Here is a 20,867-nt window from a genome sequence, read left to right on the forward strand (position 1 = left end):
CCATGGGTAATGCAGGTGGGTCTGGGTAGGATGCTCTTTGGAAGGTCAGTGTGGACTTGAAGGACTGAATGGTCTGCTTCCATGATGTAGGGATTCTATTGTGGGGTGTTTTCTTCCTTGCGTGAGAGAGAGGCAGTATTAATGGGGATAACAGTGTGGGTGCAACTACAAGTGCTGGTGTGGGGGGAGGGGTACTGACACTAACAAGTGTGTGGGCAGTGCAGATGGCATGCAGTGGTGCCGAGGGTTGGGGTGAGTGAGAGTGAGTGAGGGAAGATGTTGAAGGTAATAGTGAAAGTGGCAGAGTGTGATCGAGGTGGGTACAGAGTGAGGTATTGGAGAGAGGATGTGGGAATTTAACGCTGGCAGAGTGGAGAAGGTCATTGACCTCCTTCCTACACGGCTGGGCACTCCTCTAAATCTCTGACCCGGCGCTGACCCAAGGGTCAGGGGAATGGGATGGTTAACTCAAGAACAGGCTGGGGAAGTCCTGGGGTCAGGGCCTCCAGTGCTGGTCCTGGGGGAAGGGGATGTCTCGCCTCTGCATCAGCCCGTCCTGCAGGATCTCCAGGAGCCTCCATGCAAAGCAGGGTGACAAACTACCCCTATCTGCCTTGACCAAGGCAAATGTCAGGAATTGTGCAGGACAGCTCCAGACTGGGTGCCCAGTGGTCTGTTAAAGATGGTGGTAATCTAAGGGAGGCCAGTTCACTTGAGAGAACTCAGTTTGACTCACTGAGAGAATCCTACCAAAAGAAAATACAGCGCAACTCAGACTTAATCCAAAAATACTTAAGATTTAGCCACTGTAATAAAATCCTCACTCCCGTAGGGCATTGTGGGTCTGCCTATTGCACATGGAGTGTAGTGGTTCAAAAAGGTAGCTCACCCCCATCCCTCCCCCCCCACTTCTCAAGGGCAACTAGGGACTGGTAATAAGTGCTGGCCCAGCCAGTGATGCTCACATCACATATATTAATAATGAAAAGTGGGTAATAAAAGGCGTTTCGAGTGTCAGTTCTTAAATGCTAACTTTCCACAGATGCTGCCAGACCTGCTGAATTTCTCCAGCTGCCTCTGCCTTTTGTTTCAGATCTTTAGTATCTGTAGGCCTTTGTTTTAAAAAAAAATGAGCTGACTATTTGCAAAATAGATAAATGCACAGTCAACATATATGACGACAACAACTTACATTTACGTAGCGGCTCAATAAAACGTCTTTGACACTTCACAGGAGCATTGTATAATGACACTGGACACATAAAGAGACATCAGGTCAGAAAATTGAAAAGGTTGGTCAGAGAGATAGATTTCAAGGGGTGTCTTAAAGGGGGAATGTGAGGTGGAGAGGGGTATGGGTACACAATGGGTTAGAGGGAGAGCGGTATGGGTACACAATGGGTTAGAGGGAGAGGGGTATGGGTACACAATGGGTTAGAGGGAGAGGGGTATGGGTACACAATGGGTTAGAGGGAGAGGGGTATGGGTACACAATGGGTTAGAGGGAGAGGGGTATGGGTACACAATGGGTTAGAGGGAGAGGGGTATGGGTACACAATGGGTTAGAGGGAGAGGGGTATGGGTACACAATGGGTTAGAGGGAGAGGGGTATGGGTACACAATGGGTTAGAGGGAGAGGGGTATGGGTACACAATGGGTTAGAGGGAGAGGGGTATGGGTACACAATGGGTTAGAGGGAGAGGGGTATGGGTACACAATGGGTTAGAGGGAGAGGGGTATGGGTACACAATGGGTTAGAGGGAGAGGGGTATGGGTACACAATGGGTTAGAGGGAGAGGGGTATGGGTACACAATGGGTTAGAGGGAGAGGGGTATGGGTACACAATGGGTTAGAGGGAGAGGGGTATGGGTACACAATGGGTTAGAGGGAGAGGTGTATGGGTACATAGTGGGTTAGAGGGAGAGGGGTATGGGTACACAATGGGTTAGAGGGAGAGGGGTATGGTACACAATGGGTTAGAGGGAGAGGGTTGTGGATATCCCAGAGGAGATTCGAGGGTATACAGAGTCAGGCATTAACAAACCCACACAGGGATTGAAAACAAGGCTAGAAACCCTCAAGTCAACATGTGACTGGGGTGCAAGATGCATTTATATTTCGAGTAGTGACTTGCATCAGGATAATTTTCTGCCTCTTGGCGAATTTGGACTGAGTCACGATGAAAAGGTCACACTTGAGCAATGTATTGGAATTCTTTGAGGATGTAACTAGTAAAGGGGATGAAGGGGAGCCAGTGGATATAGTTTATTTGGACTTCCTGAAGAATTTCAACGAGGTACCACATGAGAGATTAGTGAATAAAATTAGACTGTGTTGGAGTAGAGATGATGTATTGAACTGGATATAAAATGAATAAATGCATCATTTTCTGGCTGGCTGGTAGTGACTGGTGGGGTACTGCAGGAAGTAGTGCTAGGACCCCAGCCATTCCCAATACATATTAATGATTTAAATAACTAAATGTAATATCTTCAAACTTGCAAATGCAACAAAGCTGAGTAAGAGGGTGAACTGTGAAAAGTGGATGTAATTTGGATAGGGTGAGTGAGTGAACAAAATGTCTGATACAGTAAAACGTGGATACATGTGAGGTTATCCACTCTGTAAGTAGAAACAGAAGGGCGGGTTATTATTTGATGGTTATAAATTGAGAGAGGGGAATATGCAGAGAGACCTGGGTGTCCTTGTATACCAGTCACTGAGAGTAAGTGTGCAGGTGGTGAAGAGGCAAATAGTATGTTGTCCTTCATAGTGAGACGTTTCGAGTACAGGAGCAGGGAGGTCTTGCTGCAATTATACAGTGTCTTAGTGAGACCACACCAGGAGTATTGTGTGTAGGTTTGGTCTCCTTATCATTCTGGCTCTTGAGGCTGTGCAGAGAAGGTTTGGCAGACTGGTTTCTGGAATAGCAGGATGTTTGAGGAGACTTTGAATTGGTTAGGATTATATTTATTAGAGTTCAGAAGAATGAGGGGTAATCTTATAGAAATCTTTGAAAACATTTCGAACAGGACTAGACAGGGTAGATGCAGGAAAGATGTCCGTGATTCTGGGGGAGTTTGGAACCATTGGTCACAGACTAAGGGTATGGGGTAAACCATTTAGGACTGAGATGAGGAGAAATTTATTCAGCCAGAGAGTAGGGAGCCTGTGGAGTTTGATACCACAGAAAGAAATGGAGATCAACACATTGTCTACTCCATGGGCTGTAAACTGCTATGAGATATCCAGTGGTTGTCAAAGACCCTAAGCAAATGGAAGTCTCTTTTTAAAGAGCAACCTCTCGAATTTGTGGAGTGCATTACCGGAAAATGCCTGAATTGGGAGAGGAAGCTTTGGAGAAAATAAAAGAACAAGTTTAAAAATGTTTTGGCTTCAGTCATTTTCATGACTTCAGTATGTGTCAGGTGGGAGTCATGAAACGATAAGGGTCATTAACAGTGAAAGTGCTTCACGTTCATGCACTAATTCTTTTCCGTTCTCAGGGTTATATCCAATCTGTCTACTGCTCATTACTGTGGAGCTGTGTATTCCACAAGGAATTCTGCGTCCTGGTTTTTCTGCCTGTTTCCTTTTCCCTTTACTCGTAGGCAGCACCATAAAGCTGCTGCAACGTGGAATTGCTTGGTGGGCTTTTACTGAGGTTAAATACCGGATCTTGTCAGTTCACATCAGAATCAAGTTTGCAGTTAGATGAAATCAGGCTTGGCGTTGAATGAAAAGGAATCCTCTCATGGAGAGCAATGTGACATGGCAATCCTGACAGGGGCCATAACTTAGATTGAGCTTGGTTTCCAAAGCAGTGTCTGACCGTGACCACCAGTGATAACTGACCATGCCTATCCTTCATGGAGTGGCTCCGGTAATGCTAGATAAATTTCAAAGGGGCAGGGTTTGGGGGTAAGTTACTGCCTGAGACTGAATTAGTCCATTATTATCACTTACAACCATTTATTACTGCGGATCGTACAAAATGAATGGTATGTTTTTAAGCTGTTTTTCTTTGCTGTTCCTTTCCTGGAATGAACATGTCTATTGTAACTCATGAACGAATGTTTCAGAATGACAGCAGCAAAACTTGCATTTACGTGGCACCTACATGGTGATAGAGTACCCCAAGGCATTTAAGCAGGTGGGTTATAAATGAAAGTTTGATGCTGAGTCGCAGAGGGCCACATATTACAGCAGATGAGTAAAAGCTCATTTAACAAGGTGGATCTTGAACAGCAGCTTTAAGGAGAAGAGAGTGAAGTCCAGCGCTTAAACCCAAGGCAGCTGAAGAAACCAGAATTAATCTATCGAATTCATTGCTGTGGAGACCAGGTCATTGAGTATATTTAAGACTGAGGTAGATAGGTTCTTGATTGTCAAGGGGATCAAGGATCATGGGAATAAAGCAGGAGAATGGGGTAGAGAGACTTTGTAGCCATGATAGAATGGCGGAGCAGACTTGATGGGCTGAATGGCCTAATTTCTGCTCCTATGTATTATGGTCTAATTAGTGAAGCCCAGTTACCTTGGTGGTACGTGGGGCTGGAGGAGATTACAGAGATTAGGAAGGCTGAGGCAATCGAGGGGGTTTGATTGCCTCAGATGAGGTTTTTAAAATTAAGATATTGCTTGACCAGGAGCCAGTTAGGGTCAGTGAGCACTTCATGTGTCATACCTTAGATCTACACAAAGATGATACTGGTTTCTATCAGCATATGAAGTCAGTTACAATTCCTTACAATATTTCTCCAATCACAAAATGTCTGCACTCAGGCTTACAGCTCAGGTTTCCAAATATTTCTATTGTAGTGCACTTTGCTTGGAGTCCACACCCAGGCTGAATCAATCAAACACCATGAGCATAGATCAGTGTTAGACTTCCATAATTGAGCGCAGAACAATTAAACCGCAGGCCATGATAGAGTTTTGATATGAGTTTGGATTTGGTTGGCAGAGGTACGAACGTGGGAGGCCAATTAGAGTTTAATATATCTAGAATCGAGTAGTACGTACTGGGAGTTTTGATTCCCAGCTCTGAGTTATTGATAACTGAACCCATTCAATACAAGAACTTTTAGCTGTTCCTGAACTGGTGCATTAAATGTACATGAAGGTGAATGAAGTTGAAATGTTTAAAAGAAAAGTGAGGGTTTCCTCTGGGTGCTCTGGTTTCCTCCCACAGTCCAAAGATGTGCAGATTAGGGTGGATTGGCCATGGGAAATTGTCCTGTAGTGTCCATCGATGTGCAGGTTAGGGTGGATTGGTCGTGGGAAATTGCCCATTGTGTCCAGGGATGTGCAGGTTAGGTGGGTTAGCCATAGGTAATGGAGGGTTACAGGGTTAGGGTAGGGGGGGGCTGGGTCTGGGTGGGATGCTGTTTGGAGGGTTGGTGTGAACCCATTGGGTTAAATGGCCTGCTACCACACTGCAGGGATTTTATGTTCTTCAGCAGCTTCCTTTCATCATTGTGCTGTTTGTATGTTATGTTGACTTAACCAGTAATTCACAAGGTATTTCCAATGAGTCAGAAGAGGTGCTATTGGTTTTGCCAGCCTTAGCAGTGTATAAATCTGCGTGACCAGCTGAGATATATCCCTAAGCTGCTGAGGAAGACGAAGGAGGAGAGACCAGGGGCCAGACCCTGGTCATAGGTCAGGTGAGGTCAGGTTATAGTTCCAACAGAATTATTTGAAATCCCAAACTTTGGAACGCTGCTCCTTCATCAGGTGAAGTTGAGATGGTAGGGGACTGGAGGACAATCTGCAGCATTCCATTGTTAAACAGAAAGGGTTAGAGCAGGGTTAGAGCAGGGAATTACAGGACCAGTCTGTCCCTCCTCAGTGTGGGGGAAAATATTAGAAAGGAAACAAGTGGACAGAACGTATTTGCATTAGGAGAAAGATTGATTAATCAGGCATAGCATGGATTTCAGGAAAACGTGATCAACCTGTTTAGAGGAGGTGAGCAGGACTGCTGATAAGGGCAATGACTTTGATATGGTCCGTATGGAATTTAGGAAGGCTTTTAATAAGGTTCCACATGGCAGGCAGAGTTAAGAAAGTAAGAGCCCACACATAGCAGAGGGATTTTTCCAATGGCATGTAATTTTCCTAATTCAAAAATATGAGCAAATCCTTAAGGCTCCATTCCACACAGGATGCTTTGTCTTGACTGAGGCATTTTCAGTTCTTGAGATAATTCCTTTGTGAGCAACGTTTATAGAAATAGTTTTCTTACGTGAGCAACAGGTCAAATCCTGTTTCCATTGGGATCCTTCAGGGTTCGATCCTGGGGCCTTTGGTTTTTACTGTGTATGTTAATGATTTGGACTTAAATGTTAGAGGGGGCATGATCAAGATGAGATGAAAATTAATCGGGTGGTAAACAGGAGGATGGCCGTAAACTACAGAAGAACATCAACAAACTGGCTAGCTAGGCAGAGCAGGCGAAAATCAAATTCAACCTGGAAAAAGTGTGAGCTGATGTGGTAGTGGAAGGCTAACGTAGCAAATGATTACAGTATGGATGGTAGGAAGTGCCCATTTATCTCTCAGCTCCCTTGGCCCACAAGCCTCATTCTTGATGAAGGACTAATGCCCGAAACGTCGATTCTCCTGCTCCTCAGATACTGCCTCGGCTGTGCTTTTCCAGCACCACACTGTTTGATTCTGATCTCCAGCATCTGCAGTCCTCACTTTCTCCAAGTGCGGTTGTTCAGACCAACAGCGTTCCACAGATCTCCCGGAGGATAGTGTGGCAAATAGATAAGTGGTTAAGAAGACATATGGATACTTGCCTTTATTAGCTGAGGCATGGAATACGAGAGAGAGAGAGGATATGTGCAGTTCTGGTCACCACATTACAGGTGGGGAGTGATGGCACTAGAGAGGGGCCAGAGATTTACCAGGATGCTGCCAGGGTTGAAGGGTCTGATCTACAAGGACAGATTTGATAGGCTGGGGTTGATATCCTGCAAGCAGTGAAGGTTTAGATGAGACCTGATCTTACACTTTGAGGGGACTAGATAGGGTGAATAGGGATGTATTCCATTAGTGGAGGGTTACATTCAAGCTAAGAGATAGAGACTAAAAGGGGAATTTGAGGAGAAATTCTTTCACTCAGAAGGTGACTGGAATTTAGAACTCACTGACTGAAAAGGTAGTTGTTGAGTCAGAAACTCTCATTAACAATATTAAGATATACATGTGCATTGCCATAACCTCCAGCAGTATGGGCTAAGAAATGGGATTAGATCCTTGTAAACTAGGACAGATATGGTGGTCAGAATGGCCTCCTTTTGTGTTGTTAATGTCTATGAGCGAGTCTTTGATTGATTATTAGCCTTTTAAATCCATTGCTTCAGTCTTGAAAGTGGTATTCAGTCTCGGCAGTTCTATACTGATGGAGATGACCTTCGAAGGAATTGATGTACAAATCTGACGTTTAGCCAAATTACAGTTTATTATATCACGGCAAGAAAAAGTGTAATTTATAACTACTAGCCAGAAAGATTTTTCAAACTCCCTTCATTCTTAGGAGAATATTTGTCACTAAATATGATACCGCTATTTGAGGAAATATAGCTGCCTCTTTTAAAATTCCAATGGTATGTAATTTTCCTAATTCAAAAATATGAGCAAGTCCTTAAGGCTCCATTCCACACGGGATGCTTTGTCTTGACTGAGGCATTTTCAGTCCTTGAGATAATTCCTTTGTGAGCAACAGTTTGTAGAAATAGTTTTCTTACCTGAGCAACAGGTCAAAGTGCAAACCGAGAGTCTGAGTCCACCAGGCTGTGACCAATGACACCAGCTATGTGTGTGTGTTAAGCGTCGAGCGTGGCCCCAATTCTGCTGCCCTGCTCCTGATCTAACCAGGTCTGAATGTTTTTTTGTCACTCAGCTCATTTGAGAAGGAACCTAAATTTATCGATCATACTTTACCACCTTGTGTGGCCAGCAACGCTTTAGAAAAAAAATGCCAGGGAGGTTTTGAAATCTAACAACTTTTCCTTTATGATTTAGTGGAACATGGACATTGCAGGCAACACCAGCATTTACTATCCATCCCTAATTGCCTTTGACGGTGATTGGGAATCAGCACCATCGTTGTGAATCTGGAGTGACCATGTAGTGTCATCACTAGACTGTTAATCCAGAGCTTCAGGTAACACTCTGTCAATTGTCGGGAAAAGCCCACCATTGCCCTTTAGGGAAGGAAATCTGCCATCCTTACCTGGTCTGGCCTACATGTGACCCCAGATTCACAGAAACATTTGTTGACTCAATGCATCTCAACTTGGCTCAGGTAGCAAGTGCTGTTCTAACCAGTGACACCCACTTCCCTTGAGTGAACAGAATCAAAGTCCCTTAGTGAACCAGATGGGTTTGTGCAACAATCGGTGATGTCACTATTATGGAGATTCATACCAAGTTTCAGGTTCAGATTCAAGTTTTTCTTCTTATTCATGAAATCTGTTGACTGAGTTTGAATTCTACCTGCTGACATGGGTTTTGAATTCCCATCTCCAGGGCCCTACCTGGGACCTCTGGGTTTCTCATCATCTGTACCTCTGTACCTTTGAACAGTTGTAATGCATGGGTAAATGGCAGCCAAACTGTGCACAGCAAGATCCCATGGGTGATTGGAGGGGGCGTGAGTAGGGAGATATGGGTCAGAGGTGGGGAATATGAGATTAGGACAATTAAACGTGAAAACTATAGGAACTGGTTACACCAAGAAACTTGTGCCCATATTGTAAAGAGGTAGTCAAATCACCAGCCACGTACAAAGCACTATCTATTGGTTACCCTTCCCTTTCTAACAGTATCGTGTGTATCTCCAAAGAAATGCCCTGGTTCAAGAAGGCAGCTCACCACAACCATGTCTGAGACAATTAGGGTTGGACGATAAATACTAAGCCAGCCAGTGATTTCATATCCCCCAAAGAAATTTTTAAGAAGGGGGTTAATTCAAACCAAAAACTGTGCAAGGAAATGCTTAATAGCCTTAACAGCATGAGTATAATCAAAGCTTCTGAGCAAATGAGTGACAACTTATTCAAGGACAGACATGCTTAATAATCAAGCAGCAAATGTTACACAGGAGATTCAGTGTATCCCTACATTAGCAGGAACGTAGTTACTGGATTCACAATGGAGGTAACCAGAATCTAAGCTTATATGAATTAATGCAACAGTAATTCCCAGGAGCCACGAGTAGCCAGTCTCCCCCCACCCCCACTTCACTGTCTCACTCTCTCTCACTCTCTTACTGTCTCACTCTCTCTCACTCTCTCTCATCTCACTCTCTCACTCTCTCACTTTCTCATTCTCTCTCCCTCTCTCTCACTGTCTCACTCTCTCACTCTTTCTCATTCTCTCACTGTCTCACTCTCACTGTCTCATTCTCTCTCTCTCTTATTGTCTCTCTCTCTCTCTCATTCTCTCACTGTCTCACACTCTCAATCTCTCACTGTCTCACTCTCTCTCACTCTCTCTCACTCTCTCACTGTCTCTCTCTCTCACTCACTCTCTCTCAGTCAGTATGTGTGATTAACAGCATCAGAGCTTACATGATCTCACTTGGGTAAGCAGCTTCCTTCAGTTAATGTTCTTTTCCTGGGATATGGCTATTAGCTTCTGTCCTCTTGACTCGATGGGGACCTCTATGATGGGGTTTCCCTATTTCATTTTAACTTGGAGTGTGCCCACTTTATAGGCAAGTGTCAATAATTAAACCCAGTTCCCCTCTCACCGTACCCAGTCGCGAACCAGTCACAGTTCAGCCCATGTGGGAGGTGGTAACATCATGGTAATGCCACTGGCGCGATTAATGCCCTGCTGATCTATGACCATGAGGGATGGGTAATAAATGGTGGCCCAACCAACAACACCCACCAACATCCACATTCCAGGGAGGTCTTATGGTGCAGTGGGTATTGACCCTACCTCTGGTTTAGAAGCCTCTGTGTTCAAGTCTCACCTTAGTGTTTGCCGCCCATAGGGACCATGTTATTATACAGCCAGACACATTGACTATCGGTCTGTAAATCCTTACAATGTATCTGAAGTGTGCCGGAAAGCTGGGACCATTTTCCAGCCAGGTGGAACCATGTATAGCTACAGTACTGCAGCTTCCCCGTGTTAAACAGAAAACTCTACAGGCTGGTTTTTAACCCAGTGTCATCCTCTTTCTGAGAATCTATCATGTACTCCTCCCTAGGTTTTCAGAACAGTCAAAATATATCTGATTAAGAACAATGTTTTGTGTGCATATTAAACTCACATGCAGAACTGCTTCTTGACTGCAGAGTGTGATTCACAATGTTTAGCTCGGCTGTTGTGAGCAACAAGGGATTGTATTGTCTCTATCCCTTTCGGCATAGGGACAATACAGTATATTGCAGAGTGACTGTCTCATTACTGTGTCATCATTGTTTCCATACTTATATGATACGCACTTATGTATTTCCCAATTTCTAAGCTAAGTGTGTACTCCCCAGACAAGTAGTTATGATAACGTTTCTTATTAAATTTTGCTTCATCAGAAAAAAAGCTACTGAAAGTAAAAGCATCCCCTGGGTGTGTGTTTTCACTGGTAGTATCGAGGGAGTTGGTGAATGAGTGCTAAACTGTCCAGTTAAATGCGTGATGAAATTGCCAGAGCCATACTGGCGCATTCTGACTCTCAGAGAACATGGGAACGTAGCAACAAATCGAATAGTTGCATTTCAGTTCCTTGCTTTAGGAACGTCTATTACACATCAATTGTTGTAGTCATTCTGACTACACTGAGGAATTTTAAACATTTTTTTCTGGACAGATCAATATCACTGTGTCAGTGCAGTTATTCAACCTTCTGCACTATTTGAAAGACTTATTTCACTTTTTGCTGAGTTTCCTGCAAAGTTCTGCTGATAAGACCCAACATCTGCTTTGTTTATTGGATTAAAATAAACTCTATTGGTGTGGAGCTTTGTCCCTTTCTATTTGTCAGCCCTTGTAATAGATCCTGCAGAGAGTCAGTTCATATTGAATCAGATATCTGGAAATTTATTAACATACTGTGCACACCGCTCTGACAGCTTGGACTTACATATACAGTTTGGGTTATATGCTTATGTAAATGACTATTACATTACTTACACAGCTAATTGGACAACTATTGAACTGACTAGCTGGCTAGCTGCTGAGAGATTAATGACTGGCTGAGTGCTAACTGAATATGCGGAGGATACATGGGCGATTTTTCATGCTGCAGACCCACATGATGTTGCCTGGCACATTTCAAGGTCTAATACCTTTCTCAGATCTGTGCAATAAAACAACTCCTGTTTAATGTGGAGCTCATCCCGAAACCCTGCTGGCCATATCCTAACAAACATCAAATTTCAGATCAACCTAATACTTTGTGATTGACATTAGCACCCAGGCTGACGATTATCACTTCTTTCTATTTATTTTTCTTTTCAAGTCCCTTTGAAGCCTTGAACACATCAGATTCTCATCTCTTGTGCATCTTCAATATTAATCTCCTCACTGTTTGCAGCATCTCTTTCCTAGGCGAAAGTGAGCACTGCAGATGCTGGAGATCAGAGTCGAGAGTGTGGTGCTGGAAAAGCACAGCAGGTCAGGCAGCATCCGAGGAGCAGGAGAATCGATGTTTCAGGATGTTTCAGGCATAAGCCCCTCAACAGGATGCCTGAAACATTGACTGTTCTGCTCCTTGGATGCTTCCTGACCTACTGTGCTTTTCCAGCGCCTCTTTCCTACTTTCAATCACGTATTGTAAACTTACTCTTTGATCAAGCTTTCACATTGCAGCTGACTTCCTGAAAACTGTGACCTTAAATGAAAAGACAGCTCATTTCTAAAGAGGCCTTTCTTAACAGAAATAAATATTACACTTGTAACCTTGAAACTGAAAGGTGCAACATAGAGTCATAGGGATGAACACCACGGAAACAGACCCTTCAATCCAACTCCTCCATGTTGACCAGATTCCTAACCCAATCTAGTCCCATTTGTCAGCACTTGGCCCATATCCCTTCCTGTTCATATACCCATCCAGCTGCCTTTTAAATGCTGTAATTGTACCACATGAAATGCCTAACTCCTGTGTTGGTAAATGAAATCACTTCAAATAAAATGCATTTCACCAAAAAGGACAGTGTAACATTGCACCTGCAGTGCCTTCAGTGTAACACTGTGAGAGTGGGGCCTGGGGAAGGGGGCAGTGTTCCTGGGGGGTGGTGGGAGGTCTGCATGGGGTAAGGAAGGAGCCATTTGTTCACTGACCTCTGGGCCCCCCCCTGGTTCCAGGAGCCTTTGTGACTCCTGCCTGAGCTATCATTTATTGGGAGGGGACTGCCCCTTTCCTCCCCCTCCCCCTGACCCACTGTGGGGTCTGGAGTGTCCTCCCTTGACTTTGGGCAGTGCTGCTGATACAGAACTTCAATCTTCTGACCAGACAGCGGGTCAGAACCTCAGCAGACACTGTTTAAGGAAATCCACAGGTTCCCTGCCCAGCTCACTCAACCTTTGAGTGTTCTGCAAAGGTTCTTGCATCATTCTGACCTCCCAGGAACAGCAACAGTTTCCAGTTCAAAATCTCCTGACTATTAACTGATGAGAACAGGTTCGTTTTCTGGCTTGGGTAGATTGTGGCTGGTGATTGAGTTGGTCATGCAGACAGAGGAACGAGAGAAGGCCCCCATTTAGCTCATTGAGCTTGTCTCGTCACCCTGGATTCCTTTACTAATTAAAAATCTGTCCTTCTCAGCCATGACTGTATTAATGACCCCGTCTCTACACCCAACTCCGGTAAAGAATTGCATAGATTCCCAACCCTCTGAAAGAAGAAATTCTTCCTCATCTCTGTCTAAAATGTGTAACCCCTTATTCTGAGATGTTGCTGTCTGGTCCTAAGCTCTCCCAAAAGGGGAAACAACATCTCTACATCGATCCTTTAAGAATCTTGTATGCTTCAATAAGGTCACCTCTCATTTTTCAAAATTCCAATGAGTACAGACTCAATGGCTCAACCTCTCCTCATAAGACAATCCCTCCTTACCCAGTATCAATCTAGTGAACCTTCTCTGAACTGCTTCCAATGCTAGTCCATCTTTCCTTCAATAAGGGGCCCAAAACTGTTCACAATATTCCAATTGTGCTCTGACTACTGCTTTTAGTTTTAGGAAGACCTCCCTACTTTTATAATCCATTCCCAATGAAACAAAGGTCAATATTCCATTTAACTTCCCTATTACTTTTACTTGGATGCTGGCTTTTTTTTAAAGAAAGTTCACAATCTGGGTGCTCCATACCTGTCTAAGTAAAAACTTGCAGAGAGTTGGAGTGAGCGTGGGTTACAGATATTAACGTATTCAGGAATTGACACACAGCCGCCATTGATATTCTCGAATGTGCTGTAATTTCGATGGATGTTCGCTGAGAGTTGCGGAATGAAAATTCATGAGCATTTCATAGACATTCGGGATTGCTTCATAATCATTTCATCAAGGTGCCCCTGTATGTCAGAGACCATGGTCTGAAATCCTGATCAGACAGACTGCATTTCATACAGACTCAAGGTGTAGATATTATGAATAGTACAGGCAGTCATTAGAAATACTGCACTGCAGAGTTTCACCAAGACTCCTTCAATAGCACCTTCCAAATCCATGACCTCTACCACTAAGAGAGATAAAGGGCTAGCAGATATATCGGAACTCCATCACCTGCAAGTTCCCCTACTAGCCACAGTCTTCATCCTGACTTGGAAATATATCACCCTGCCTTCTGGATCTAAATTCTGGAATTCTCTCCCTAACTGCACTGTGAAGGTTCTTACACCACATGGGCTCCAGTGATTTAAGGATGCAGTTCATCACCATCTTTCTCAAGAGCAATTCGGGATGGGGATGAGTCCACATTCCCTGAATAAACAAAACAATCATATCCTGTGCACTTTTATTTGTCAATAGTTTGTAATGCCATCCAATGCGAGGACTGAGTGCATGTAGTTGTTAGGTAAGAAAGACCAAGTTTTAATTTTGTTCAAATTAATTTCAGTTTGTACTTGGCAATAAATAGACATCGGGTCAGGCAGCATCCAAGGAGCAGGAGAATCGACGTTTCGGGCATGAGCCCTTCTTCAGGAAAGGAGATGACCGACTCATGACTTGGAGATGACTCGGCTCATGCCCGAAACGTCGATTCTCCTGTTCCTTGGATGCTGCCTGACCTGCTGCGCTTTTCCAGCAACACATTTTCAGCTCTGATCTCCAGTATCTGCAGTCCTCACTTTCTCCTAGATAAATAGACATCTGCGGGTTAAATTCTGCAGTTACCAGCCTTAAACAGGATATTAACAGCTTAATTTATAATGAGCCATCACTGGACCCTCAATAGATGAGTCAGATAAGCCTTTGTGTTATGAATCAACTTATAACCAGCGAACTTAGTTCAGAGAGGAGGAGCAATGTTTTATGCCAAGGAATATGGAAATGAAGTTCAGTGCTGCCTATAGCCATTTACTTTTATAATACATACTGATGTATTTCCCAATTCCTAAGCTAAGTGTGTACTCCCCAGATCATTACTTACAACGATGATTCTTATTATATTTTGCTTCATCAGAAAAAAAGCTCCTCAAAGTGGAAGCATCCCGCAGGTGTGTTGTTTAAATAGTGAAACTGGTAGCATCAAGGGAGTTGGTGAATGAGTGCTAAACTGTCCGGTTAATTGCATTATGAAATTACCGGAGCCATACTGGGGCATTCTGGCTCTCAGGGAACCTGAGAACGTAGCAACAAATCAAATAGTTACTTTTCACTTCCCTGTTTTAGAGACCTTTATTATGCATCAATTGCTGTGATCATTCTGACCACACTGAGAAATTTCTCTGTGTTTTCTCTGGACAGATCAATATCACTGTGTCAGTGCAATGAAGGAGCGGTCAGGGGAACTTGCAAGGGATGGTGTTCTAATGTATCTGCTGCCCTTATCCTTCTAGATGGGAGAAGTTGTGGGTTTGGAAGGTGCTATTGAAGACTATGGAATGGATTGCAAAAGAGGGATAACTGTATCAGCTCTGACTACTTAATGTAGAATAATAGCCTGGAATGTAATGATGGAGGAACTGTCAGAATCTGCTGGCATTATAGCTATTGAACTGACACCAGCTTCTGATGTCCGTGTATCTGTGACTCCACAAGAAAACCCAGTAGTTGCTGTGAGTGATTCTCTGCTCTTGACGGCAGAGGGGGGAGGTGGCACTGCTGATGACTCTGCAGAGTTAAATCTTGAGTAATCACTCGAATTAATGTGAATTTTCACTAATCACTGTTAGTGTTGCCGCAAAACCCTTCAATACAATTATTGTGTGATAGCCCTGTGGAACTTAATTTAAATTTGTGGAATGTCAGTTTCTCTGCTATGATAAAAAACATGAAAATTTTTAAATGAATGCTTCCTTGAAACCTTCTCCATGATGTTTCAGTTTCTACTTAAATTCTGCATATATGTCCCAATGCTTGTATACACCATTCTCTGTAAAATGCTTTAAAAGCAGAGGATAATCAGTACTTTTTAATTTCCTGGTATACTCTCTGTGAGGATTCCTCTATGTGATTGGCTTCCTCCTGCATCTAAACCTTGGATTCCCTGTTCTGATGATCTTTTGGCACATGTCAAATCTGTTCTGTTCACTTACCTGGTTCGTGGTTGCTCTGTGTTGGCAGAACCACTGACAGAAGATGGTTTTACTGAAATGTCACTCATGGCCCACCACTTATTAGATGGGAGGCCATCTTCAGTCCATAATGGATGACAGTGCCCCCTTGGCTAGGAACTGGCAAATGAATCATCATTATGTTTCCAGTTTAGGATGGTGTGCCTGACTGTGAGTTAAATGTGGCACAATTTCTCTCATCTGGTGCACTAACACCTGATTTAGTAGGTTCATGAATATAAATGTGCTTCTGTTAGTGCATTAAGCTTATAGATGAAAACATGTTTTCAGTAATTGCTTTAAGTACCTCAAACTAGCAGTAAATTAACTCTTGACCCTGATTGCTTAGTGTAGGTAATACTGTTGACATGACGTGGTCCACAATGTCCAGTATAACAGATGAATGGCCCAAAGGAGCACGAATCAATCAATGAATGGTCTAATTATTTAAAGATAGGTTTTTAACTTGAGCATATGTTCGCTTTATCATTTGGAAATGTAAAATGCCAGTACAAAATGAAGGATGATGCATAAGGTTAAGATTATTGATCACTTGGAGATGTAACAGAGCTCTTAACAATGCATTTGGTTTTGTGTAGATATCCCAAGTGTCCTTTAATACTATACATTGTGGACTGGAGGACAGAAGTCTGCTGTAACTTGAATGTAGCGTCCACTTTGCTGACCGTAAAATATGTGTAACACGGATCAGTTCGACAGGATAGAGAATGTATGAACATCTAAATTTGGTCAGAATCAGGAGAAGACCATTCGGCCCCCTGAACCTAGTCTATTGTTTGATAAGATCAGGGATGATCTGATTGTGACCTCAAATCCATGTTCCCGTGTAGCCCCAATAACCTTTGAAACCCCCCACCTTGTTAATCAATAATCTGTTGGCCTCAATGTTCAATGGCTACTGTTCTTTGGGCAAGAGAGTTCCACCAGCTCATAACCCTCTGAGAAAAGTCACCTTGTCTCACCTTCACTGCTGCCCACAAGTTTCAGCCTCTCCCACAAGAGGGAGCATCCTCTTAGCATCCACTCTGCCAAGTCCCCTCAGGATAGTAACGTGCATTATGTAGCGAGCACATACTCACTTCTGTACTAGAGTATACATAACAATAAAATCTAATTCTAATTCATTTGAGCCACAGCCAGATTGGTTGTTAGTTTATGGGTAAGCATCTTGCCCACCCAAATCAATTCAGGGTGAGGTTGGCTAATAGGGTTGCCCAAGTTCAAATGTGTACACTAGCTCTGACTGGCATTGACCAGTCTGACCAAAAACCTTAATGACATTCCTCACATCAATATGCCACGCAAACTTTTGTGGAGTCCGTGCAGCTGCAATGGTTCTCCTGGATCTGAAACAAAAGAAAATCTCTGTAAACCGTTGTCAGCTCTAGGACGCCTCACTGTCCTCCCACACCCACTCTCTCTGGTCTCTGGGCCCTGTGATAGGGTGACGTGGTGGACCTGATGGACAAAGCTGTGCTGTGTTGGCTGATGGGTGCCTGTGACCAGGCTGCTGTGTCCTGACAAGACATGGGGCGATTTTACCTGGAGCCATTAGCCACTACATTACATAAGGTCACAGGAAATCAGTGAGGGGTCAGCCATTTCATCCATCACGTGTGCTCTGCTATTCAATCTGATCTGATTATGGCCTTAACGCCATGGTCCTTCCTGACCTCCAATAGTCCTTGTCGATTAGAAGTCTAAATATGCCTTAACTATAAGCAATGACCCAGCTTCCTTACTTCCTGAGCCAACATGGACTGTACTGGTCAGGAAGTGCCTGTGTGACATCCTCACATTGCTAGATAAATGCACATCGTTCCCTTCCATTCTTCACCCAGTGAGTGTCCTGCTCCAGTGAAGTTTGTTTCCTCTTACTTCATGTACTCTCGACTGAAACCGACCGACCTTTTCGATGGTCATTGCACTTGTATTCAATTAATAGATTGGTCACCTTGTTATGGTGAACTGGTGGGTAATTGGAGCTGAGTTCATGAATAGACCAGATGGCTTACTCCTGCCCCTGTTTCTTACATTCTCATGTTTAGTGAAAGTAGTCAGCGCAATGTGTGGAAGGGATATATTGTCTGAACATAGAGTTAAACAACAGAGAGTGAGGGCATTCAGTCAATCGAGTCTGGACCAGCTCTGTTGAAGAACAACCCAGTTAGTCTCAGACCTCTTACTCTGTGCCTACCTTCTTGCCAACTTTTCTTTTTAAAAAATGATTACCGATTTCTTTCTGAAAGCTGCTATAGAGTGTGTTTCTGAACAGGCAATGCCATGTATTCTTCAGGGGATATCACAATTCAAGGTTAATGTTGAGATTTGCAAATGGACACAGGGAACAAATTTGCAGATTCCTGGTTCGTAAGGGATTTGAGCTGATGTTGAAGTTTCAGTGGTCATGAGAGTTGTTTTAGGGCTAGAGGTTTGGACAGTGACAGCTATCCTTTGCTATCTGTTGGGGCAGATAGCCATCTATTATGGTGTAGGCGAAAGTGGGTACTGCAGATGCTGGAGATTAGAGTCAAGATTAAAGTGGTGCTGGAAAAGCACAGCAGGTCAGGCAGCATCCGAGGAGCAGGAGAATTGACATTTCAGGCATATGGCCTGATGAAAGGCTTATGCCCGAAACGTCAATTTTCCTGCTCCTTGGATGCTGCCTAACCTGCTGTGCTTTTCCAGCACCAATCTGATCTATTATGGTGTGTTTTAATGCTGTATAACTCCAAGGTAAATTTTTCTTTCTCTAATTTCTTGATTTTATGGATTACCCATCTCAGTACATTCTAAATCTCAGAGCAAACAGCTCTAGGACAAAGGCGGCACGGTGGCACAGTGGAAGGCGGCACGGTGGCACAGTGGTTAGCACTGCTGCCTCACAGCGCCAGAGACCTGGGTTCAATTCCCGCCTCAGGCGACTGACTGTGTGGAGTTTGCACATTCTCCCCGTGTCTGCGTGGGTTTCCTCCGGGTGCTCCGGTTTCCTCCCACAGTCCAAAGATGTNNNNTAATCTAATCTAATCTAATCTAATTTTAGAGGTGACTTACCAATTCTGCTTTATACATTAATATTGATGAAGCTTGGAGCCAAATTTGAACTATATCCAGAACCTCTGACGCTACTGAACAGGAGTGGTGTGTCTGCTCAGCTGCTCACTTCCATATTTTATAATATAACACTCCTGCTGCACAGGAAAACCAAAAACAAATTTAATTCCCATCCTCATCCCAACCCCTCTGTCACTCGGTTTCTGTAAAGTGGGTATTTTAAGTTTGACTCTGTTGTTAGAGGCATTTTGTTTTGATTCATCAGATGACGGTGTCACTTGCCAGCGTGTATTGTCCCATTGTTAACAGCCAGCCACATTGCTATGGTTCTGGAGTCACATGTAGGTCAGACCAAGTAGTTTCCTTCCACAAAGGGCACATTTGTGAACCAGATGGGCTTTTCCCAACAAGGAATTTATGATCATCATTCCCGATTTTGTTTTAATTTAAATTCCACCATCTGCCATGGCAGGATTGAACCCCAGAACATTTGTGGGCGGCACGGTGGCACAGTGGTTAGCACTGCTGCCTCACAGCGCCAGAGACCCCCGGTTCAATTCCTGCCTCAGGTGACTGACTGTGTGGAGTTTGCACGTTCTCCCCGTGTCTGCATGGGTTTCCTCCGGGTGCTCCGGTTTCCTCCCACAGTCCAAAGATGTGCAGATTAGGTGAATTGGCCATGCTAAATTGCCCATAGTGTTAGGTAAAGGGTAAACATAGGGGTATGGGTGGGTTGCGCTTCGGCGGGTCGGTGTGGACTTGTTGGGCCGAAGGACCTGTTTCCACACTGTAAGTAATCTAATCTAAAACATTACCTGGGGTTTCTGGATTAACAGTCCAGCGATGATACCACTCAGCTATCACCTACCCCACTTCGGGCAGAGAAGACTTGTGTTCACTTAATCATTCTCTTATAGGATTTCTGCTTTTTCATACTGAGATATTTTAAAAAAAGTTACAAAGCTATCTGACTTATTAGGCAGAGTAAATTCCTACACTTGGTGTCACAGTAAAAGAAAGAGCTTTTGCAAAATATATTTTTTGACAATGTCGTAGGTTCATGTCATTCTTTTTCTTGGTGAATTTTCTCAGCTTTCACTTTTTAACTTGTTGCTTCTTTACGCAGTGAGTAATTCCTCAGCGGTTCATTGGTGCTGGTTGACTGGGTTGGTACCACAAACTAAAATATCCGCATTCTGACAGTGTTAATGTGTCAGCTGTGCCTGCTGCGAGCTGCTGAAATGAAATCCTGGCAATGAAAAGCTTATCAATAGAAACCACCCAGAGATGGGTCTCAGAGATTTCCCATGCTGGAGGCGTGGTGATTTCCTTTGGAAGCTTTCTCCGTTGGTGGGAGTGTCCTTGGGAACAGAGATTGTTGAAACAGTCTTGGAAGTACTTGGTCCTTGTAATTTTTGTGGATGGTTGCTTTGTACTTGCTCATTGCCAGAGGGTAATGAACATGTGTTTTTATCAATTCCTAATGTTACCAACACAGAGAATGCTGGAGGAACTCTGCAGATCTGGCAGCAAGTGTGGAGACAGGAACAGAGGTCATGTTTCAAGTCCAGTGACTCTTCTTCAGAAATGTTCTGGAGGTGGGCATTGATTCTTGCCCTCCTGGTTCAGAGGCAGAGATCTTAGCCCTCCCTCGCTATGTTTAATCCAGCAAAATCATGAGGGGATTAGATAGGGTGAATAACTAAGGTCTTTTTCCCAGGTTAGGGCATTTCAAAACTAGAGGGCATAGGTTTAGGCTGAGAGGGGAAAGATTTAAAAGGGACCTAATGGACAATATTTTCATGCAGAGGGTGGTGTGTGTATGGAACGAGCTGCCAGAGAAAGTGGTGGACGCTGGTACAATTACAGCATTTAAAAGGCATTGGGACAGAGTACTTGGATAGGAAAGGGTTAGAGTGTTATGGACCAAACGCAAGAAAATGGGATTAGTTTAGTTTGAGAAACCTGGTCAGCATGGACAAGTTGGGCCGTAGGGTCTGTTTCCGTGCTGTTTGACTCTATACCTTGCAGTTCTAAAGCAAG

General features: G+C 43.7%; 1 protein-coding gene across 1 annotated transcript in view; it reads left to right on the top strand.

Moving 5' to 3' along the window:
- The window catches only part of LOC122564537 (copine-4), a 359,527-nt gene that overhangs the window by 163,881 nt on the left and 174,779 nt on the right, over positions 1 to 20,867 (top strand). The window lies entirely within an intron of this gene.

The sequence above is a fragment of the Chiloscyllium plagiosum genome, chromosome 29 (assembly GCF_004010195.1).
Source record: "Chiloscyllium plagiosum isolate BGI_BamShark_2017 chromosome 29, ASM401019v2, whole genome shotgun sequence".
Lineage (NCBI taxonomy): Eukaryota > Metazoa > Chordata > Chondrichthyes > Orectolobiformes > Hemiscylliidae > Chiloscyllium > Chiloscyllium plagiosum.